The sequence below is a fragment of the Notamacropus eugenii genome, chromosome 1, assembly GCF_028372415.1.
Source record: "Notamacropus eugenii isolate mMacEug1 chromosome 1, mMacEug1.pri_v2, whole genome shotgun sequence".
Taxonomy (NCBI): Eukaryota; Metazoa; Chordata; class Mammalia; order Diprotodontia; family Macropodidae; genus Notamacropus; species Notamacropus eugenii.
In genome coordinates, this window is record NC_092872.1 from 206,266,312 (window position 1) to 206,291,174 (window position 24,863).

General features: G+C 38.6%; 1 protein-coding gene across 2 annotated transcripts in view; it reads right to left on the reverse strand.

Annotated features, from left to right (window-relative positions):
- Positions 1 to 24,863, reverse strand: part of SLC16A12 (solute carrier family 16 member 12) — a 106,672-nt gene that overhangs the window by 52,823 nt on the left and 28,986 nt on the right. The window lies entirely within an intron of this gene.

Consider the following 24,863-nt stretch of genomic DNA (forward strand, 5'->3'; position numbering starts at 1 on the left):
AAGGTATGGAACATTTCCTATATCATCAGTTTTTTTTAATATGATGTTTAATTTTCCTGATCCCTTTCTCTTTTTTTATTTTCTTTTTTTAAATTATTTGTTATTTGGGATGGGGGAGGAGGAAGGGAGCAGGAAACTTGGGCAATGTCAAAACAAAAGATATCAATAAAATTGTATATATATGTATATATATAAAGGATATTGCAATAGATGAGAGGAGTGATGAGAGTGTGAACTCGAATGATAACCTTGTTAAGGTACAGAAAGGGATTATTGTGAGAGAAGAACTAACAAGACTTGGAGCCAGAATCATAGAAACATGGATTTAGAGCTAGCTGGAAGGGACTTTAATCCCTTGGTCATTTAGTCCATCCACCTAATTTTAGAGATGAAGAGACCAAGGAGGTTAGTGTATCATTTGGTGTTACAAAGAGAATAGGTAGAAGAGTAAGAATTTTAACCCAGGTTCTCTTTCCTCAAAACCATTGCCCTCTACATCATATATCATGCTGCCTCCAATTGGATTTTAGGGGTGAAGAGGAGAGAGAAGAATGAATGAATGAATGGAGTGAATGAATGAATGAATAGATGGATGGGTGGATGGATGGATGGATGAATCTATTAATGAATGGAGTGAGTGAATGAATGAGTGAAACTTTTGCCATGTATGTGCCAGGCACTATGCAAAGTGCTAGAGATACAAATATAAGAAAGCAAGACAATTCCTGTCCTCGAGGAGTTAAATTCTGCAAGAAGACAACATCTAAAAGGAAGCTCCTAAAAGACAGAAGATGGTAGGACACACAAAACATCATGATCTAGAAATGTTGACCAGGGCAGTGATGTGGAGGTCTAATTCCAGTTAAAAGTAGGTTAAAGCTCACCTAGGCAAATGTAGGATGAGTCCAAGTTTCCAGTGGGACAGGGCTAAGAAGGTGAAAGACAATAGCCAAAGTGCAGGTGACATGGTTTGGAAATGGTGGCCAAGATGTGGCCACTTAAAGGAAGTCACTTTGGCAGCTGTGTGGATGATAGACTAGAGAGGGGAGATAATTGAGATAGAGACCAATTAGGAGGCTATTACAGTACTCTGGGTGAGAGGTGATGAGGGCTGAACTAAGGTGCTCGCTATGTGTACTGAAAAAAGGGCTCAGATGCAGGAGATGTTATAGAGAGAAAAATGACTATGTGTCACAACTGACCAGATATCTGGAGTGAGGGAGAACAAGATGTCAAGGATAACATCAAGGTTATGATCCCAGGATGTTGGAAGAATAGTGGTGCCTTGAAAAGAAATAGAGAAGTTTGGAACAGAGCGAGGAAGAAGTTAATGAATTCAGTTTTTGGACATGTTGAGATTGCAATGTTTCTAAGATATCCAGTTTCAAAGCAATTGGCTATGTGGAATGAAACTTAGGAGAGACACTGGAGCTAGAGATAGACAGACAGATAGATAGACAGACAGATAGACAGACATGTACATATGTGTACATACCAATGCTAATTAATTAAATAAGTGATTAAACCCCTTGGTTTCCAAGAAAGTATAGAAAGAAAAGATGACCTAGGATAGAACCTTTGAGAATACCTGCGATTAGGGGATGATAAGCAAGCAAATAAGATGGAGAAGGAACAGAGAGGCAAATAGGAGAACCAGGAGAGAATAGTGTCACAAAAACCCACAGAGGAGAGAGTATCCCAGAGAAGAATGTGGTCAACAAATGTCAAATGCACAAATAGGCTGGGGGAAAAAAGACGAAAACTGAAAAAATACTACCAGATCTAGCAAATAAGAGATTGCTGATAACTTTGGAGAAAGCAGTGTTAATTGAGTGGTGAAGTCAGAAGTCATATTGCAAAAGCAGTAAGGCTGTCTAGATGGTGCTGTGCAAAGAGTGTTGTGTGACCCTGGACAAGTCACTTAACCCTGTTTGCCTCAGTTTCCTCATCTGCAAAATGATCTGGAGAAGGAAACGACAACCCATTCCAGTATCTTTGCCAAGAAAACCCCAGATGGGGTCATGAAGAGTCAGGCATGACTGAAAAATGACTGAACAGCAATAAGAAAAGTGAGGAGAGAAAGGGGAGGCAGTGGAGACAGATAATTTTCTACCAGTTTGGCTAAGAAAGGAGTGGGGAGAATGCAAAGAGGAAAATTAACTAGGCCTTATGATACATGCCTAAATCTCAGCTCCTCAGCTAAAGCGGGTGGATAGTCTGAGCTTGGAAATTCTGAGTTACAACAGGCTGAGTGAACCAAGGTTCTGTACTGAAGCAGGCACCAACAGGTGAGCAGGAGCAAGAGACCACCATGCTGCCTAAGGAGGAGTGAACCAGCCTAGATTGTAAATGGAAAAGGTCAAAGCTCCTTTGTTAATCCATACTAAACTCAGTCCATGAGTGGCTGCTGCATTTCCAGTCTGGGTCACATAGGGAGACCTAGGAAAGAGGAGATTTGAGAACTGAGCATATTTGAAGATAATAGGGAAGAAATTAGTAGATAGGGAGATGTTGCAGATGAGAAAGAAAGATCGAGAGAATAACCAAACAAAATCTTTTCATCTCTCCTCCCCTTCAATCCACCCTATATATCTTGCCAGATTAATCTTCCCAAAACACTAGCATTGTCTACTGAATAAAGGCCAAATTCTTTAGTTTTCAAGGGCTTCCAAATTCTTGGTACAAACTAACTTTCCAGCCTCCTATCTCGCTAGTCTCCAACAAGTCCCAGGTGAAATGGTACTCAAATTCACCAGCTAATGACTCAGCTCTCTCCTTGGGTTTAGTCATATCAACAGGGCCTCTGAGCAATCCTGGGCAGTGATAGAGAGCAGCAGGAGATTTGGCTAGAGGCGTAGGATGTAATACTCCATTTGAATGCTTATCAAAATTAGTGTTTATTTTTTATGATTATTCTACTTTGTAATTTTACAGTCATTACAAATGAAAGGAAAACAATCCCGGGACCATATGTTTAGAGCTGGATGGGACCTTGGTGATCACAGATCTAAAGGTGGAAGGGGCCTTAGAGGTCATCTAGTCCAATGCCCTCATTTTACAAATATCCGGGCCCCTCCAAGGTAAGAAGGGGCAGAACCCCCTGATAAGATATAAGGAGACAGCAGGAAGACAGTATTGCACTGTCACTGGCTCTGCCCACTGCCTAACACTCTCTCAGGCTCCAGGGTGACTCAAATTAATGTCGACACTCTTCTATTGGAACTTCATGATTGGTTTGGCAGGAAGGCATCTTTCCTGCCAGTCCTGCTGCTGAGGAATTTGATATCACCTCTTCTGGGGCTAGGTCAGGACAGTCTTCTCCCCACTTACCCACCCACTACCATCTTAACCCTGTGCAATCAGCTTTGGATTTCCTTGCTGTTTTTAAAAATATGATTATTTAAAAAGTGAAAATAAGGACTGAGGGGAGTTTTGTTTTGTTTTTGAAGTAGAGGTTTCTGCAGAGTCAAATAAAATAGAAATAAGTAACATACAAAAGAAATACATTTGTTTTATCTGAAGCATCCTGAGCTATCTAAAGTGTCCCACTTAGCTCCAGATTTTTGTTTATAGTTTGAGACTGGTCGTGAAAATGTTTTAAAAGACCATTTTTCGAAGAGGCAGTTTTATTTTCTACTGGAGACCCTCCACCAGAATGTGCTACTAACAAATAAAAAAAAGTGATTTGAAAAAAGATAAAAAAGCAGATTCTCTAACAGGAAACTACCATATAAATAAATCCATTTCTTTTTTTCCCCTTAGGCAAAAAAAAATCAGGTACTGTACTTAAAAGCACCTAGAAACACTACTACAAATGAGATTGAACAATATTTCATCATTAAGCTGCTGATGTAATGGATTTACCCAAACCCACAAATAATTTTTTTTCATTTTCATCACAAATAATTTTTCACTCTAATAACTTCCAAAAGTACAATGAAAGAGGGAGAGTGTGGGAAGAGATGAGGCTACCTGGAATTTGGAATTTAGCTCAGTGCTCTGTCCATAGGAAGGATTCAATATAGCCTTGTTAACTGGAGGCTAGAACTGGTATGGACAGCAAATAAATGAAGTAAATGCAAATGGAATGCAAAGTTCAGAGGAATAGCAAGGCAACTTTAAAGAGAAGCCCTCCGTCAAGATCCTCAGCCTAGATTCTTGTCCCTCAAAGCTGACTTGTTTTCCCCTGAACCTGACATTTCGTCTCCTGCCTGGATGTCTTTGTTCAGAATTCACTCCCTCCTCAGCTCAACCTCTTAGAATCTTTAGCTTCAACTCAAGCTCAAATTGCACCTCTTTCCTGTGGCCTCTAATTTTTAGTAATCTCTCCTCAAAATCTCTCATATTTACTCACCTGTGTGAATGTCATTCCCTCCATCTTCTCCCCAACAGAATGTAAGATAGTTGAAATCAAGGATTGTTTCATCTTTGTATCCCTAACATACAGTACAGTGCTTGGTAAACAGCAGGTGCTTAATAAGAGCTTATTTTATTGAATTGAATAGACCAGACTGAATTCTTTCATTCATACTTGGGTGGACTACTCTTTCCTACTAAAGGATAACCTTCTCTCCCAGACTTTCTGTGGCCTATGTAGCTCTGGGGAAATAAACTGTAATGGGCCTTCAAGGTCTGCTATATCCTGAGCATTTTGGTCTTGTATATCTGCACACACATGGTTAAAGTAAACATTTTTTAAAAACACATATATATTCCATCTAGCTCTCTTAGGAATTTTATCTAAATAGCTACTATCCCTTGTGATATGCTATACCTTGGTAAATAGATAAGTAGAATCAATTGCACCGGATTTTATTAGAATGTAATGTTCTTTTTCATAGCATTTTGGTATCACATGAGAGAGCCAACAATCAAAACATAGAAGAGAGACGTGGATAATAAAGCCAAAATAATCTCCCCTTGAAGGACGTATCTTTGAAATGAAAGCAGGAAAAAAAATCCCAAAGCACATTAAATAGGTAAATTGCTATCACTGAGAATAATTTGAGCAACACTAATAAAAAACTGCAAGGCGTATTGGAGAAGAATTCTGGGCTTGGGGTCAGAAAGACTCAAGCTCAAATGATACTTTTAATATCTGGTCGAATCATTTCATCTCAATGTGCCTTAAAAAACAAAGTCATAGATGAATTCTGCTCTCTCTGTTGATGAATTCAGTCCAGGAGTTCCCTATTTTGCTGAAATCACAATTTACTTGTGTTAAGATTTAAAAAGTTACTGTTTAGCATGATTTCCTGGCTATTTACTGGTCACTTAGAGTCGTAAGAGAAAATTAAGGTATTTGAGTAAATATGGTTTACAAATTAGTCTAAATCATACAATTAAAAAAGTTGTTAAGAGTCTCACAAGATTATTAAAATGCAAGAGTTCCCTACTACATACAAAGCCCCTCACAAGACTTCTACCCCAGTGCTCTGTGTTTGATCTGTAAGTGACGCTGTGTTCTCAAGAACTTGCCAGTGGAATTTCACTTGTATTGGGTTGTACCAAGCTGGAAAAATTTCACGTACAATTCTAGAGATGGACCATATCTAGCACCCAAAGCTCAGATTAGCAACCTCTGAAAAGGGTAGGAATAGTAAAATGGGCCTCAGTCCTGTGTCTTCTTCAGTGGTGGTGACAGCTGTTGGAAAAGAGAACTCTCAAGAATCATAGTTTTTATCTGTGATTTCTAAAATCACAGGCAGATTTCAGAAAAACCTAGAAAAACTTACATGAACTGATGCTGAGTGAAGTCAGCAGAACCAGGAGAACATTGTACAATGACCAACTTTGATAAATTTAGCTCTTCTCAGAAATACAATGATCTAAGACAATTTCAAGGGACTCATGATGGAAAATGCTATCCACATCCAGAGAAAGAACTATGGAGTCTGAATGCAGACTGAAGCATACTATTCTCTCTCCCTCTCTCTCCCTCTCTCTCCCTCTCCCTCCCTCTCCCTCCCTCTTTCTCTCTCTCTCTCTCTCTCTCTCTCTCTCTCTCTCTCTCTCTCTCTCTCTCTCTCTCTCTCTCTCTCTCTCTCTCTTTGCTTTTTTCTTTCTCACAGTTTTTCCTTTTGTTCTGATTCTTCTTTTACAACATGACTAATGTGAAAATATGTTTAATATGATTGTACAAGTACAGACTATATCAAATTACATGCCATTTTAGAGAGGGAGGGGGAAAAATTTGGAACTCAAAATCATATTAGCAGTGAATGTTGAAAACTAAAAATAAATTTTAAAAAACTTAAAATGAAAAGAAGCATCCATTTTAAAAAGAACCAAAACATGTATCTGAGCCACCAGTAGTTACTGACTTTCTATTTGTGAGAATACATAGTACCAGAGAAAGAAGTGATCGTTTTCTGTCTCCTCATCTTACTACTTAAGCTAACAATTCTTCCAAAGGTTTTTTAATTTCTGTCCTTTAAAGCTATTTTTACACCTTCTCTTTTTATTAGTACCAAATTCAACTTTCTCTAGATAAAAACAAGATCGACATTTTTTTTAAAAATGAATCCGTTTTAGTTATCATAGTTAAGAATCACATTTTAGCTCATTGAGAATCACAGTTTTAGAGCACCTACAAGCACTGCTTTAAATGTTGATGTCACCAATGTGTGAACAAGTTGCCACCTCACTGAAAGAGCAGAACAACCAGAAAATGGATATTCTCAAATCAAATGGAAGCAGAATACATAAAAAAGGTGAAGCAAAATGGAAAGATGGTGCACTGGTTTTCCTCAGAGACAAAATAATAAGGAAAAGAATGGTGGAAAACTAGGAACAGCAGGGGGAAACCACAAGTGCATATAAGTATAGCACAAGAACCAGCTGAGCCAAATCCTGATAAGAGCATTTACAGATAAAAATGGAAGGACAGAAAGGCTGTGTGGGGTACAACAGGGGTGTCAAACGTGCAGCCCATGGACTTTGTGGGTCCACAACTCCCAGTGTGTTAGGCAATGTGTTAAGTGCTGAGGATGCAAATACAAATAAACAAAACAGTCCTTCCCTCAAGAACAACATGTAAAGGGAGAAGGAAAGTCATAAGGAAAGACTATCAAAGCAAAGATGCTGGTGGCAGGGTAAAATAATCTGGAGATTGAGTCAAGGTAAGGGTCAAGTAAGCAAGGGTCCTTCAAGAAATGGTGATCTGGGCTAGGAAGTCATGAATCAGGAAAATAGCTTCATGGAAATAACAGGGAGGGGGTGGGATACACAGAGGTTATGGCCAAATTGCCCTGTTTGCCAGGATCTATTTTGCATAAGACTGACATCAGAATTTTGAGATCGATAGCTGAGATATCCTGATAGCTAAAACTGTTTGGTAGTTGACTATGAGACAGATGTATATTTCTTAGTTGTGTCTTGGAGAGCAGAAATGTAGATTTTAGTTTCTCACCATGAGATGGAGGAAGTCATTTATTTCACACAAGAGACCCTACTTTGGAGAAATAACGTTAGCAAAAACTGGTCCTTCTGAAAGGTTTAGAATATACCTGAGTTTTCTCTGCCACCTACTGTTTGGAAGACCTGTATGGGGAATAGGCAGTGGACTTTCCATCTCTTTTTAGGAGCGAAGTTGAATTTATTAGGTCTCAAAGAAGAGCTGAATTTGGAATACAACTGAGCTTAAGACTCAAACATGAACTAACCTGGGAGCATAATTGACTTAGGAGAGACCACAGAACTTAACCCTGCTACCTAAAACCTGTGATGTAGAAATACCTCAGAAACCCCCCATTCAAGAGAGTAGACCTACTAAAGAAACTAGGCTTACACAGCCTCAACAGGAGGGCAACCAACAGAGAAACGACCCTCCCAGGAGGAAAGCAAGAGGCCGGGTGGTGCAATGATCTAGGGGGAGCAAACAACAGAAAATTAGCCAACCAAGCAGAACAGAGAGCCCACATCAGTGAATTCTTGCGCATACTACTTCTGAGGCAGACAAAAGGCATCATCAAACCCACAATCCAGAGTTGTGACGTGCCCTAGCAATGTGTTTCCTATTCATGTATTTCTTTACTATGGGTTTGTGATTTGTACCCATGGTCCCCACCAAGGACACTGTGCGTTGGTGAGAGAGAATTCCCTTGTTTGTGAGTGAAATATTATGTTGTTTGGGATGTTTTAATTATTGCTTTGTCTTCTGGTTAGTATATGTTTCTGATTAAGAGTTAAAAGAGTTCATCTTGGCTGATTTATTCAGTGGGAATCACATTTGAATTACAAGTGTTAGTTGTAAAAGTGTAGTCCTGCAACACCAGGGTTACTTGTTACCCTGAGAGAGTGATTTGCAACAGTGTACCTGTGTGAGAGTGTGTCAAGCCAAGATAGAAATGGTGGTGGCACTTGGGAGGTGGGGAGTGAGAAGAAAAGAGTCAGGTGCCATGTCCTGTGCTACATATACTTTAAAAAAATCAAACAGAAAACAGTACAATAGGGATTCACAGTTTAATACACAATCTTCTTTTTCTCTTCTTTAAATATGAAAATGTTCAGGGTTCTTGACAGTTGTCAAGATCATATGTCATGATTGTCAAGGTCATAATCATGAAAATTGATTTAAACTTTTAAAAATAATTAAATTGTGAATAGAAAAATGCTATCCAAGAGGGAAAACAAAAGGAGTTTCTGTTTGAATGGACCAAGATGGATCACACCAGCTGATTTAAATTTTTACAAGTCACAGAAGATGAAATCAAGAGCAGATAGTGAAAGATGAATAGAAAATTTTTCTTTCCCATCTAGATCTCTCTTTTGTTTCTGCCAAACTACCAGAGTACTTTGCACATAGAAAACACTTAATAAATTGTTGTTGAAATTGTGGCATTCCCTCCCTTCAAAATCCTGCTAAAAATGTACCCCCCTGAAGATTTCTCATTAAATCCTTCTTGACTGGCTAATCTAACCAGTGTGGCAAACCCTTTAGCACTCAGGCTTCTACCTACACAATTGTAATTAATGTCCCTTCATTCACCTCAAGTTTGTTAGCTGTGTGGCTTGTATTAGACTGACAATTCCTTAGAAGGCAGAACTATATTGACCATCAAATTTCAATGACGTATTTCAGTACCCTATACTTAACATGTAATTGGTTAAAAAACTAAAATGGAAATATACTTATGTATTGTCTAGCCAGATTCTCAGTTCTCTGGAAATCTCACCTATCTGGAAAAGAGCTTAGAAATAGATACAAAACCAAAAAGGTCTTTGAGCAACAGATGTCACAAAGTCCACACACCTAAATCTAACGGGGCAGTGTGAATGCAATGGAAAAGAATTCTGATCTTGAAGTCACGGAACTTGAGTTCAAATCCTGCTCAGTTGTGGGGCCTTAGAGTATTTATAGAATCTCTCTGGGCCTCAGTTTCCTCATATGTAAGATAAGGGGGTTGGACTAGAAGATCTACCTCTGGTATCTATAAATAGATCTATGATTCTCTTCATTGGAAAAACATCTGTATATCTCTCTTTCAAAGAGTATATCTTCCTTTATTTCAAATATCAGAAAGACAGAAACATTCATTTTAAAGACCTACTAGTTTGTGCCAGGGATCATGCTAAGCATTTTATAAATTCCTCACAACACTGGGAAATATTTGCCATAATTATTATGATTATCATCCCCATTTTACCACTGAGGAAACTAAGGTAGGCAGAGGTGAAGTGACTTACCCAGGGTCATAAGGCTAGTAATTGTCTGAAGCTGGATTTGAACATGAGTGTTTCTGATTTCAGGCTCACTGTTCTATCCATTATACCCCAGCTGGCTCTATAGCTCTTACAATTTTAGCTATCTGACTTCTAAGCCCAAGAACCAATCAGAAAGTTTGCCAGGGGCTATTACAAAGAGGGAGAGGAGGGTAGTGTGAACTTTATAAGTACAGAATACTGACATGGCATAAATAGATTCAAGCATACAATATTTTAAAATTTTTAAATGAATGATATGTAGAGCTTTTTTTGTATTCAGACAGTCATAGAATCTAAGGATGACAAAGTGCCTTCATTTACCTAGTCCTGTATTTATTAGGGTAGGGAGGGAAGGAGTGGGGGGGAGAGGAGATCTCATGATTTGTAGATGATCCACAAAATCTTAGTTTCAAGTTAGTTTTGTATGAGCTGGGAAGGCCCTTAAGAACCATCTACCTCAAGCCTATCATTTTACAGATGAGGAAACTGAAATCCATAAAGTCTTATTTATTATTCCACCTGTTCTGCCCAAATAACTCCTTTTGGTGCCATAAAGAGGAATTCTGCTTACACTAATCCAAGGAACAGAATGTACAGACTTTGTCTACACCTACCCAAAAGCGCACCTAGTTACTCTTATCCATTCAGACAGTTAATCTGATGAAAAATATCAGTCAACTGTTTAGCTGAATAGTCCAATCTAATGAATTAAAACAGCTGGTCTAGACACTGCCTTAATTTCCTAATTAGATCTCATAGGTAAGGTAACAGCTAGCAGCCTAACAGAGAGACACCAGGTCTCTACTGTGCATATGTGAACTATCAGATGAACATATCATCAGGGAACTGGAAGATGTGAAGAAAAAGATTGTGAGGTTGAACATTCACTGTATTTCCAACTGGAACTTAGCCCTTGCTATCTGCAGATAACTGATTGCAAGACTTTTAAGAGTCATTGAATATCTGTAATAATGTATTCTAGTTTCTGAAAGAATGAATTTAGCAACATTTCCCCATTGGACTAATAAGATTAGAAAATTATGCTTTACAGGGAAGGGGAACATGCACTGGATCTGGAGTCAGGAAAACTAGAATTCTAAACTTGCCTCAGATATTTACTAGCTGTGTGACATTGGGCAAGTCACTTAACCTCTATCTGCCTCAGTTTCCTGGACTGCAAAATTCAGATAATAATAGCATCTGCCTCCTAGAGTTGTAGGGATGAAATGAGATAATACAAGGGTGCCTCAAACATCTTAGTACAGGTTGAAGCTCTCAAAGCTTAAAACTTTGAACTATTTTAAATTTTAAACTCTATTAGCTTAAAATTTTAAGCTATGAGAGCTTCAACCTATATACTAAGTAACTTTTGGAATATCATGTATAGGCAAAACTATTTGCAAACTTAAAGTGCTAAATAAATGCTAGCCATAATGATTATCATCAAACATCATTATTGTTAATTGGGGATTTTTATTTAAAAACTTCAAAACCAAGCAGAGGACAACCTCCTGGACATTCTTTCCCATGGGAGCTCTTTTTCTCTCAAGGGGTCAATTATCAGCTCCATGAAGATCACCTCTAACACTTTATAACCAGTTGTGATATTTCTCCTCAACTGCAGTCTCATACCTCAACTGACTGCTGGATATCTTCTCCTGGTCATCACCTCAAACTCAAACTGTCATTTTGACTATTATAAGTTGCCAAATTTATGACAAAGGACATATGAAGGAAGATGCTATCTGCATCTGGAGAGAGAACTGAGAAATCGAAGTATGTATAGAATGATTTTACATATATATATTATATATATATATATATATATATATATATATATATATATATATATACACATACACACACATATTTGTGTCCAATGATAGTCATATCTGGGGGGAGAAGGGAAGGAAAAAAGGAAAAAGAAATGTACATGATAACTTTATAATATATTTAAAAGGAATAGGAAGTTGTACATAATAGATTTGAAGTTCCATGGACAATCATCTTTTTTTATTCAATTATGTTATGGAAATGCTTGTTTTATTTCATAAATTTCAAATAAAATAAATATTTTTTAAAAAAACAAACTCATCATTTTAAAAACCTGAGTGTATCTTTCCTCCTAATTCAGCCCCTCCTACCAAATACTCCATTTCTATTGAGAGCGCTAATAACTTCTCAATAAGTCTTGATATGTCAGTCACTTCAATCCCAAAGGACTAATGATAAAGCCTACTATCTGCCTCTAGAGAAAGAACTGATATGATTGAACACAAACTGAAGAATGCTATTTTTCACATTCTTTCTTTAATTTTTCTTCTTTTATTCAAATTTTCTTGTACAAAATAACTGATATGGAAATGTTTTACATAATGGCACAAGTATAACCTATATCTGATTGCTTAGTGTCTCAGGGAAGGGGGAGGGAAGGGAGGGCATAGAATTTGGAATTCAAAACTATAAGTAAAAATTGTTTTTTAAAAAATTTTAAATAAATTACTCTTTTAAAAAAAAGTAAAGAAATATTCATCACTTTTCTCTTCCTCTCGCCTCCTCACCCCCATATCCAAACAGTTTCCAAGTGCCATCAACTCTAGCTCCATAGCATCTCTCACAACTGTCCCCTCCTTTCTCAGGTTCTTATCACCTTACATCTGGACAATTGTACTGCCTTTCTATTTTTTTCTTTTTGGAAGGGCAGGAGGCAAAGCAATTGGGGTTAAATGACTTGCCCAAGGTCACACAGCTAGGAAGTGGCAAGTGTCAGAGGTCAGATTTGAACTCAGGTCCTCCTGACTCCATGACCTGTGCTTTATTCACTACGTCACCTAGCTTCCCCTTTACTGCTTTTCTAATTAGTCTTCCTACTGCAGTCTCTTCAATTTCCAATTCATCCACCACATAGTTACCAAAGTAATCTTTCTAATCCACAGATCCGATCATGTCACTACCCAGCTCAAAGACCTTCAATAGCTAGTACTGATGATACAGTAAAATTAGTGTCTTTGCCTATCCTTTAAGATCCTCTGCAAACTTGCTCCACCTCCTTTTCTAACCTTATTTTACATCACTTCCCTTCACATACTCTACATTCACATTCAGCTAAATTAGACAATTAGCCTTTCTCACTGCTCACCTAGCCACAACTTTATTGCCTAAACTCTTGCAATAGACTCCTAATGATCTCCTTGTCTCAAGTCTTTTTCCACTTCAATCCATCCTCAGCAAAGATGCCAAACTGATTTTTGACCACACCACTCCTTACTCAGTAAATTCTCATGGTTCTCTCTTGCTTCTACAATAAAACAGAAATTCGGGGGAGGAGCCAAGATGGCGGAGTAGAAAGACACACATATGCTAGCTCTGAACCCACAACCCATAAAATATCTGTAAAGAAGAACTCCAAACAAATTCTTGAGCAGCAGAAGCCACAGAACAACAGAGCGGATGAGATTTCTGTTCCAGAGAGCCCTGAAAACCTGACACAAAAGATCCATCATGCACCGGACCTGGAGCAGAGCCCAGCCCTGCCTTGGCCGCACGGCACCGAGAGGAGCAGATCCCAGCAGGCTTCAGGGACAGAATCTCCAGCAGCCACGCAGGTCCTTCCACCCACAGGCGCCAGCGGTGAGTGAGTCTTTTTGGCTTGCTGCAGCAGGGGGATGGCAGACAGGGGCTTCCCAAGCAGGCAGGAGCCAGGATCCATTGTTGAAGGTCTCTGCATAAACCCCCTGAGGGAGCTGAGCCCCCTTGGGCGGCCCTGCCCACACCTGAGCACCTAAACTTGATCTCACACTGAATAGCAGCCCTGCCCCCGCCAAAAGCCCTGAGGCTGGGAAGCAGCATTTGAATCTCAGACCCCAAGCGCTGGCTGGGCAGATCTGGAAGTGAAGTAGGGGTGGAAAGAAAACTCAGAACTCAAGTCACTGGCTGGGAAAATGCCCAGAAAAGGGGAAAAAAATAAGACTATAGAAGGTTACTTTCTTGGTGAACAGATAATTCCTCCCTTCCTTTCTGATGAGGAAGAACAATGCTTACCATCAGGGAAAGACACAGAAGTCAAGGCTTCTGTATCCCACACATCCAAAATAAATATACCATGGGCTCAGGCCATGGAAGAGCTCAAAAAGGATTTTGAAAATCAAGTAAGAGAGGTGGAGGAAAAACTGGGAAGAGAAATGAGAGAGATGAAAGAAAAGTATGAGAAGCAGGTCAACACCTTGCTAAAGGAGACCCAAAAAATGCTGAAGAAAATAACACCTTGAAAAATAGGCTAACTCAACTGGCAAAAGAGGTTCAAAAAGCCAATGAGGAGAAGAATGCTTTCAAAAGCAGAATTAGGCAAATGGAAAAGGAGGTTCAAAAGCTCACTGAAGAAAATAGTTCTTTCAAAATTAGAATGGAACAGATGGAAGCTAATGACTTTATGAGAAACCAAGAAATCACAAAACAAAACCAAAAGAATCAAAAAATGGAAGATAATGTGAAATATCTCATTGGAAAAACAACTGACCTGGAAAATAGAACCAGGACAGACAATTTAAAAATTGCGGGACTACCTGAAAACCATGATGAGAAAAAGAGCCTAGACATCATCTTTCATGAAATTATCAAGGAAAACTGCCCTGAGATTCTAGAACCAGAGGGCAAAATAAGAATTCAAGGAATCCACCGATCAACGCCTGAAAGAGATCCAAAAAGAGAAACTCCTAGGAACATCGTGGCCAAATTCCAGAGTTCCCTGGTAAAGGAGAAAATATTGCAAGCAGCTAGAAAGAAACAATTCAAGTATTGTGGAAATACAATCAGGATAACACAAGATCTAGCAGCTTCTACATTAAGGGATTGAAGGGCATGGAATAGGATATTCCAGAAGTCAAAGGAACTAGGACTAAAACCAAGAATCACCTACCCAGCAAAACTGAGTATAATATTTCAGGGGAAAAAATGGTCTTTCAATGAAATTGGGGACTTTCAAGTATTCTTGTTGAAAAGACCAAAGCTGAAAAGAAAATTTGACTTTCAAACACAAGAATGAAGAGAAACATGAAAAGGTAAACAGCAAAGAGAAGTCATGAGGGACTTACTAAAGTTGAACTGTTTACATTCCTACATGGAAAGACAATATTTGTAACTCTTGAAACTTTTCAGTATCTGGGTAGTTGGTGGGATTACACACACATGCACATGCACACATACAGAGACAGAGAGCACAGAGTGAATTGAATAGGATGGGATCATATCTTTAAAAAATGAAATTAAGCAGTGAGAGAGAAATATATTGGAAGGAGAAAAGGAGAAATGGAATGGGGAAAATTATCACTCATAAAAGAGGCAAGCAAAAGACTTTTTAGTGGAGGGAAAAAGAAGGGAGGTGAGAGAAAAACATGAAGTTTACTCTCATCACATTCCACTAAAGGAAGGAATAAAATGCACACTCATTTTGGTATGAAAACCTATCTTACAATACAGGAAAGTTGGGGATAAGGGAATAAGCAAGGTGTGGGGGATGATGGAAGGGAGGGCAATGGGAGGAGGGAGCAATTTGAAGTCAACACTCTTGGGGAGGGACAGGATCAAAAGAGAAAATAGAAGCAATAGGGGGCAGGATAGGATGGAGGGAAATATAGTTAGTCTTACACAACACGACTATTATGGAAGTCATTTTCAAAACTACACAGATGTGGTCTATATTGAATTGCTTACCTTCCAAAGGGAATGGGTGGGGAGGGAGGGATGAAGAGAAGTTGGAACTCAAAGTTTTAGGAACAACTGTCGAGTACTATTCTTGCTACTAGGAAATAAGAAATACAGGTAAAGGGGTATAGAAAGTTATCTGGCCCTACAAGACAAAAGAGAAGATGGGAACAAGGGAAGGGAGGGATGATAGAAGAGAGGGCAAATTGGTGATAGGAGCAATTAGAATGCTCCGTGTTTTGGGGTGGGGGGAGGGGACAAATGGGGAGAAAATTTGGAACCCAAAATTTTGTGAGAATGAATGTTAAAAGTTAAATAAATTAATAAAAAATAAAAAAAATAAAACAGAAATTCTTCTATTTGACTTTTAAAACCCTTCACAACCTGGTCCAATATACTTTTCCAGTGTCATTATAAGCTGTATCCCTTCCCATGCTCTATGATCCATCCAAACTGGTCTTCTTGCTTGTTCTCACACACCCAATACTCCATGTGCTTTTCACTGTCCGTTCTCAATGACTGGAAGGCACTCCATCCTCCCCTTTGCTTCCAGGTAATCCTATATTTCTTCCTAGATTCAGTTCAGGTCATTATGTGTGGTTTGTCCTTCCTTCTCAAAGAGGACCATAACATCAGGGACATGATGACATGACTTGGAATGAATTGGATTTGAGTGAGGGAGGGCTATGCATAGTCACCAGACTCACTTTCTCCTCCAGAATCATCTGGGTCCAGTGGCTAGATATAGATCAGGATGACTGAAGATGGCCCAGAATGCAGTAGGAGACCTTAGCTTTTTTAAGCTAAGGTCTTTCCAAATTCTCACTTTGGGTGAGGCAACATCCATTCAGTGAATAAGTTTCTTGAAGAAGGGAATCAAAGGATGGCCCCTTTAATTAAAAAAAAATCAAACTGGAAAGGGAAGACCCTCAGGCTTCCTGAGCAAAGAGAAACAGTCACTATTTACATTCACTCTGAGCCAGGAGATCCCAAAAAGCAACCATTAAGTGGTGCTTGGTTGGGCAGGGACTTACTGTTTTCCAATCAATGTGATCCAGAGTGAATTGGGTTTAAGGCTTGATTTTTGAGATAGAAATTTAGCCAGTAAACACTGAGATAACTAGGTAGGTTTCAGCCACCAAAATTTACCTTCCTTTGGGTAGAACACCCTCAGGTAAGTGTATGATGCCCCATTTCCAGAGGGGGAGGGGAAGAGGAGGGAAAGAAGAGGGGGGAATTACAGGATGAGCTGAGTTGCCCAACTGGAATTGGCCAGTTGGGTCCCCATTAGAGCAGCTTGGACTACTCAAAGGTTATAGTTTATCCTTTGTTCTGGAAGAGGACCATGACATTAGGAAGATAATGACATGTTCAGGTCATACCTATTTCAAGAAGCCTTTCCTGATGCAACCAATGCTCTATTTCCACAGACTTCCTTGTATTTACATTGCATATGGTTTTATATATGCATGTTGTCATCTCTGGTAAGCTAATTGTGTATTGCCTTCTCAATGAGGAGAGAGGGAGAGATTTGGAACTCAAAACTGCAAAGAATGCAGTTTAAAAATTATTTTTACATGTACATGGAAAAAATTAACTTTTTTTCAAAAAGAACACCAGTTATTTGGAGGTAGGGAATGTTGATTTCTGTACCCCCAGTGTCTGGTACAATGCCTGGCACACAGAAGATATTTAACAAATGCTTGTTGATTAGTTTTTAGTGTTTACTTGTCATCTCTCATTTTTTTTACAAGCTGTTCCCTGTATCTGGAATGTCACAGGATGCATAGGAGTTTGGACTTGGAGTCATGAAGACCTGGGTTCAGATCCAATCTCTGATCCTTAATGGTTGTCTTGGACAAGAAACTCAATCTCTCTCGGCCTCACTGTTCTTAACCAAGAAATGGGTATAATAATTGCATTACCTACTTCACCAGATGGATATAAAGCTCCAATGAGATAATATATGTAAAGTACTTTGCAAACAATAAAGAACTACAAGAATGTTAATTATTATCATCACTATCATCTTCATCACCAGCATTATTAGAAGCAGTAGCAGGAACAGCAATATCATTATTACTTTCCAGCAGTCTAGCCACCATTGTTGGGAATGTTCCACATTACTAACACCTACTTATTGGCTCATACAACCTGTAGCTTCTTCTTTGAGTCAAAGGAAAATTGATGTTAAATTTTCATTCTAATTTTATTTGTTCTTGAGGAAAATGAGTAATAATAAAAAAAAATTGGTTTATTTTTGTACAACTAAGGAATGTGTTTTATTCTAATTAAACTGCTGAAGAGCTTATAATTTTGCACCCAATATTTCAAACCTCAGAGACCATGTCTACCTAGACAAAGCAGAAAAGAGTACTGAGTAGTGGATGCACCTGAGTAGTGAACTTGGACCGTATAGCTGGTGAAATGGCATGGTTCAGTGGAAAGAGTATATAATATTATGAGTCTGGAGACTCCAGTCTCAGCTCCATCAAAGATGACTCGTGTGTGTGTGTGTGTGTGTGTGTGTGTGTGTGTGTATCTCAGTCTTCCCAGTTACAAAAAGGGGATGATGCTTCAGAATTGTTTTTGAATTCTAAGTGAGATTGTATATATATGAAGGTTCTTTGAAATGTATAAAAAATACTCATAAACATATAGTTTTACTATAGACAGTGTTATACATAATGGATCTTAGTGCTATCTGTAGAGTAATACTTTAATGCCTTGATATTACTAAGATTTGTCTTCATGCCAGAAGTTAGAAGCAAAGTCACCAGAATTGAGAATGACTCTTCTTGCCCTGCCAAGACCAACATTCCACTGTACAAGAGGGATTCATTCTTTCCATTCATGTAAAACTTCTCAAGAAGCTCATCTATAATTAGTCCCTCAGCTTCCTTTTCTCTCACTCTGTTTAACTTTCTACTATCTGGTTTCCGACCTCTTATCATTTAAATGAAACTGATATCTCCAAAGCTACTGGTCATCTCTTCATGGCCAAGTCTAACGATCTTTTCTCATCTTTAACCTCTCTGAAGTCTTTGACAGTGTCAGTCTCCCTCTTCCCTTTCATATTCTCTTCTCTGCTCTCTCTTCCTTTCTGTCTAACTGCTCCTTCTCAGTCTCCTTTGCTGGATTTTCATCCAGGCTGTACCCAATATCTATGGCTATCTTCCAAGGCTCTTTCCTGGCCTCTTCTCTCCCCTCTCTGTATACTATCATGCTTAGTGATCCCATCATCACCCAATGATTCAACTGTCATCTCTATGCATATGATTTCTATACCTATTTGTCCAGTCCTAATCTCTCTCTTGATTTCCAATCTGGCATCTCCAACTTCCTATTGGACATCTCCAACTGGGTTATCTTAGACACTGTCCAAAACTGAACTCATTTTATTTCTCCCAAAATCCTCCCCTCTTCCTAATTTTTCTATCACTATCAAGAATACTGTCATCCTCCCAAATCATTCAGGCTTGCAACTGAGGTGTCATCCTTGACTCCTTGCTTTCTCCTCCTGTAACCCATCAGTTGCCATGTCCTAACCTACCTTCATAGCATCTCTTATATATGCCCACTTTTCTTCTCTAACATTGCTACTGCCATGGTACAGACCCTCATCACCTCATGCCTGAATTATTGTAATAGTTTGCTGGTTGGTCCTCAAGTCTCTCCCTACTACAATCCATCCCTCTTCAGTTGCTACAGTGATCTTCCCAATGTGTAGATCTGGCCGCATCATCTTCCATTCAATCTCCCCCTCCAATAAAAAATATAAAATCCTCTTTTTAGTTTTTAAAGTCATTCATAACTTGGTTCTTTCTTATTTTTCCAGTTTTCTTATATTTTATTCCCTTTCAAATATTCTGCGATTGCATAACCCTGGTTTTCTTGCTCTCTCCAACTCCTCATAAAGTCATTTTCATTGACTGTCCTCCATGCCTGGAACTCTTCTCCCTTCTCCTCTCTGCCTCTTGGTTTCCCTGGCTTCCTTCAGTTCTCATCTGAAGTCCCACCTTCCTCAAGGAAACTTTCCCAATATCCTTAATCTTAGTGCCTTCCCTCTAAAATTATACGTCCTGCATGTATGATGTTTAAACAGAGCTGTTTGTCTAATGCCTTTCCATTAGACTCTGAGATTCTTATGAACAGGGACTTTTTTTGCCCTTCTTTATATCCCTAGCCTTTAGCACAGCACCTAGCATATAGCTGGAGCTTAATAAATGTTTGCTGACTTGACTTAACTCCACTGCCATCTGACCCACACAGAGCTTTATTTGAACTGCACAGAACTCGATGCCTCTCCCCCATTCCCAGCCCAGCAGGTGCAACAATATACCCTCCTAAGCCATAGAGGGTAAAAGGGTCACCCTCTCCAGGATCCCTGGCTTTTCTGGGACAGCTGGACAGCTTTCATCAAAGCCTCCCTTCTGGAAGCCAAAAACAACGGTTTTGTGTTTTGCTTTGTTTTCTCAGTTGAAAAACTGTGTAAAGAAAAGTCTGCTCCAAGGCACTTAAGAGAGAATATACTGATAAGATTGTCCTAGTACCATGGTCCTGGAACCTCAATTCATGTATTTCCAAATCTAGCACTGGCATATTTATAGTTGATTGACACATCTATGGCAGCTTGCTCTTCTCCCATCCTGCCTAAGAGAGAAAAAAATAAGACTTTACAAGAGCTGTTTCAAAGGTCTTATCTGAACAGCCTTTCAAACATCACATTCAAGCACCCCTAATTCTACCCTATTTCTAACAACCTTTTTCTCTTCTCAAATCTGTCTCAAAATTAACCTCCTCCAGGAAGCCTTGCTCAAGCCTGTTTAAATAACTCCTTTACTCTCTGAACACTAGTTGCTTATATACTGTGTCATGGTCGTTTCATGCTATACTCTACTTATATCTTATTTCCCAAGTAGGATCAAAGATTGTCATTGTTGATATGGGCTTTAGAGATCTTCTAAGCTCTGCCCTTTGCTTCAAGGATAAGGAACTGAAGTCCCAAAGATTACTCAAAGTCACACAAGCATCCAGTATTGGAACCACAATTTGAGCCCAGGTCTTCTGACCCCCAAATTAGTGTTCTTTCCACAATGAATAATAAATGACACACATATCACTTTAAAGTTTTCAATTCTTCAACATTTCATGTGAGCCTTACAACAACTCTATAGAACTCCCTAACTTCATTTTGCAGATGAGGAAACTGAGGTTCAAATACTGTGCCCTGATACTACTGAGGCCTGTCTTAATGCCAGAATCTGAAGCAAAGCCATCAGGGTTGGGGATGATTCCTCCATCTCCATCTGATCCATATAGAGTTTTATTCAAGTTACATAGAACAAGTGACTGGACATACATAACCACAAAGCTAAGATATATTACAGGTAGAGTTTGAGGCTACACTTTCCTGTCCCAAAGCAGAATTCTATCTACCATGCTAATTCTATAACCTACACATATTAAGTCTGTTTCAGTGTTTATGTACATTTATTTTAAAATATGTGGCAGGTTTTTAAGCCTTAAGATAGAAGATTAAAAAAACCCTCAGACCTGCCAAGTCCAGAACTCTTAGAATACTACTCATAGAAAATGTGATGGCCTAATTTAAAAGTAAAGAGGAGGGTTTCCAAGGTCACCAAGTACAATTAGATCTGGCTGTCAGAAGATCTGCTACAACCACTCATTCAGTTCTTGTACCAGTGTGCTAACACATTGGTCCTATCCACCTTTTATCCACCTATATACCTTACATAACATGTGTCCTATGATCCTACCATTGTTCTCATCTATCTTACATCATAACAAAATGACCTATCATCTATTCATTGGCCCCATACCATCCTACTTCATAATAAATATCATCCATTCATTGATCCCATCCCATTCTACTTCATAATAAATGTCCTATCATCCATTCATTGGTTTCAGTCCATCTTATCTCATAACAAGTGTCCTGTTATCCTCATCAAAAAGTGCTGAATTATGATAAGAAAGAGACTGGTTTTGCTCCCCATGAGCTGACTCTACTTTCTTCTGCCAAGGATGTATTGCTCCCACCACTCCCCTTGATGTTTCTGTCCTCTCAATGTCAGGGCTGCCTTGCATGTTTTCTGTAGCTTCCTCCAATTCTCCTGGATCTTGACACCATAATTGTTCACTTTTTCCTGTCCTGTTTTGTTTGTTCATCATCAGCTCCATGAAGTCAAGGTCCCCAGTGTAGTAGAGAAAACACTGACCTAGAAGTTTAGAGGCCAGCTAGAGAGAAGGGCAGCCTCTGTCCCTAAGTCCCTGTGTCACGCTGACCAAGTCATTTCCCCTTTGCTCAGCTTCATTTTCCTCATCTGCAAAAGAAGGGGATTAGACCAGATGATGCCTAAGATTTCTTTCAACTCCAGCTTTCTGGGACTCTGTGCCTTATTTACTTTGGCTTCCCCACACTGTTCCTCATACCTAATGCTAGGAAAAGAAAGCACAGCTAAATTAAACAACGGCATGGGAGATGCAATAACCATGAACAAATATCAGAAGGTGCAAATAAACATCAAGAGAGGAAGAAGCTGCTTGAAAAACTATGTAAGTGGCCTGAAAGGAGAATAATGATTTTACTATAAAATGGAGGTAATGATGCCTGCAGCATCTGTTTCACACATTTATTGTAAGGCTCAGAGGGGATAAAGTACCAAAAAAGAGCTTGGCAAACTCAACAGAACTATATAAATTAGTTATTAACATTAGAAAAATCATTTCTGATGTAGTCAATAGAGGGATGATATCAAAGCCACGCAGCTCTATGTCTCTTACACGTAACATCTATGTGATTCTGAGCAAGTCACATATTTTCTCAGAATTCTAGGCCAGCTGCTCTCAGAGTGGTCTACAGACCCCCAAGGGGTCCCTGAAACCCTCCTTGGGGGTCCTTGAGGTCAAAATTATTTTCATAATAACACTAAGAGATGATTTGCCTATTAAAATCCTCCTTCCTTTTCCAACTATATATCTGCATGTGTTTGAATTTTCTTCAACTTTTTTTCTTCAACAATTTCAACTAAATTAATAGATTTCAACAGATTGAATGCATAAGAAGATATGAAAATCCTGCTGCTTTCTCTTAAGTCAGATATTAAAGAAATTTGAAAAAATATGCAAAATAATGCCACTCTTCTCACCAGATTTGTTTTAGAAACTATACTTATTTTTCCCTGAAAGTGTTATTTATGTTAACATGTAATAGATTTGTTATTATTTTTAATGAATCCAATATTTTTAAATGTTTATAAGTTTTCATTTCTAATATGGTAAATTTCAATAGATATAACCCACATAAACAAAAGCTCTTTGCAATTCTCAATAATTTTTAAAAGTGTAAAGGAGTTCTGAGACCAAAATGTTTGAAAATCACTACTCTAGGCAACCCCCTAAGACTGAAACTTCCAGAATAGGTACTAACTTGCACTGGTAAAGGGAGTTTTCTCTCCTGGGAAATCTGCATACCAATTAAATCATATATCCATTCCTTATTCCTATTCCTATACTTGTGCACTGTGTAGTAGGGGACATAGCTTTCAGACATGACTTGAGGCAATAGCTTGACTCTGGGTCATCAAGGCCAACAAATGAAAGTTAGTTAACTACCATTTATTAAACATTTACTTTGTGCCAAAAACTGTGCTAAGCAGAGAAAAATGTGCTGCATTATTATTAAGAGCATCTGGCAACACAGACAACCAATGTAATCCTCAAAGTAGATTATTTAACCTCAGTTACCAGGGTTGACCCTGCACTGCACAGATTCAGAAATGTCCACGACTATACTGAGCTCTAAGGGACAGGAGATTATCATCTGGTACATAATCTACACAGAGTGCGTGGCACAATTCCTTGGCACATAGTAGGTATTGTTTTCTGTTTTATTTTGGACTTCAGGGTAGCCTGTAGCCCACATAAATATTTCCTGTATAACTAGGAATTTCTTTGCCCTCAATCGTTAGCTCCAGGGTAATGTACTTAGAGGTGATGGTATTTCTTTGGCAGGTGAAATGAGTGTTATGTTAAGTGCCTTGAGCCCTTGGGATAAGAGGTTCTACCATATAAATACCAGTCATTATGACTGCATGTGTGTCTCTGACATTGCTGAAGGTAATTCTCCTTCCATAAACAGTGCGCATTAAAGTTTTCAGCTGCCAGCCACCTCATGCGGGGCAGACCAGGCTAGAGAGCAAGGTGATTGTTTTTAACTTGCATTTGGCAGAGGATCAGGAATCCCCAATCTCCGACATCTGCCCTGGCTCTCAATCTGGCCAAAGATAAGACAAAAGCATATTCTCTTTCATCCATATCTCTTTACCATACCAAAGGCTACCATTGTAAGGAAAAACAGAAAATCTTTCTCCTCTTTTCCCCCTCAAAAAAAAAAAGTTCTCAGGATCCATATTCTATTCAACATCAAGAAAACAGAGGACAGGAAGTACCTTGTCAAAGCAGACAAGAACTTTGATCTTTCTTTGCCAGATACATTTTTAAGAAGGTGCCATTGCAGTTAAAGAACAACTGGAATATAGAGGATGAGTCAGCAAGTTCCGTTTGTGCAACTGTCTCCTCTGGTCTAATATTAAATTATAAATCTATTTATCCATTAACTAGTTTCTATCTTTTTAAAATTATATTTTACATCCAGATTATATTGTCTAAGCAACAATGGATTTTATGTATCATATATATATATAATTGTGGGAGGTGACAAAGGGCTAGAAGATGAAAGGTCCTTTGGGTCCACCCATCTTAAAGTGGGAAAAAAAGCGATACAAATGAGCTTAATGGAAGGTTAAGCTCAACTCTTCCATTTCAGCTCCATAAAGTATAATCTTCCCACCCTTACAAGAAAACAGACTCTAATGAATCTGCAAATTCAATTCAACAAGTATTGGTCGTAACAATTATGAATAAAAAATTAACTAGACAGAAAAAAATCCAGTTCCTGCCCTCAAAGAGCTCATATTGTACTGAAAAGTAAGGAGCTTCTTTGCTACCCTAATCCTCTAATCATATATAGAAAAGGATCTTAATCTTTTTTTGGTCACAGGCCCTTTTGGCAAATCTCGTAAATTCTATGAACCCTTTCTTATAATAATGTTTTAAATAATTAGGAAAAATACTAAATTTCAGTCAAGAGTTAGTGAAAATAAAGATGTGAAATTTTTCCCATCCAAGTTCACAGACCCTGTAAAATCTGGGGTCTAGAGATCCCAGATTAGGGACTCCTAGACTACAGGTTGGTGAGTCAGGATATATGTACAAGCGAAGGGTTAAGTACAGATTGTGAGTCTAGAGAGTGAAAAAATAATCATGAGATTTGCATGGAGAGGGATTACAATAGCTATTTAAATGAAGGAGGTGAGAGACATAGACCAGAGAAAGAACCTTGGATCAAACCTAAAACTTACTGGGAAGGCAAA